Source organism: Physeter macrocephalus, chromosome 17 (genome assembly GCF_002837175.3).
Source record: "Physeter macrocephalus isolate SW-GA chromosome 17, ASM283717v5, whole genome shotgun sequence".
NCBI lineage: Eukaryota > Metazoa > Chordata > Mammalia > Artiodactyla > Physeteridae > Physeter > Physeter macrocephalus.
Window position 1 is genome coordinate 44,059,983 of NC_041230.1, and position 295 is coordinate 44,060,277.

Genomic DNA, 295 nt, shown 5'->3' on the forward strand with positions numbered 1-295 from the left:
ACAGAGGAGAGAGAAACACACAGCAGATGAAGGTAAAAACCCACCAGACCAAACAAATGAAGAGGAAATAGGCAGTCTACCTGAAAAAGAATTCAGAGTAATGATAGTAAAGATGATCCAAGATCTTGGAAACAGAATGGAGAAAACACAAAAAACGTTTAACAAGTACCTAGAAGAACTAAAGACCAAACAAACAATGATGAACAACACAATAAATGAAATTAAAAATTCTCTAGAAGGAATCAATAGCAGAATAACAGGCAGAAGAACGGATAAGTGACCTGGAAGATAAAAC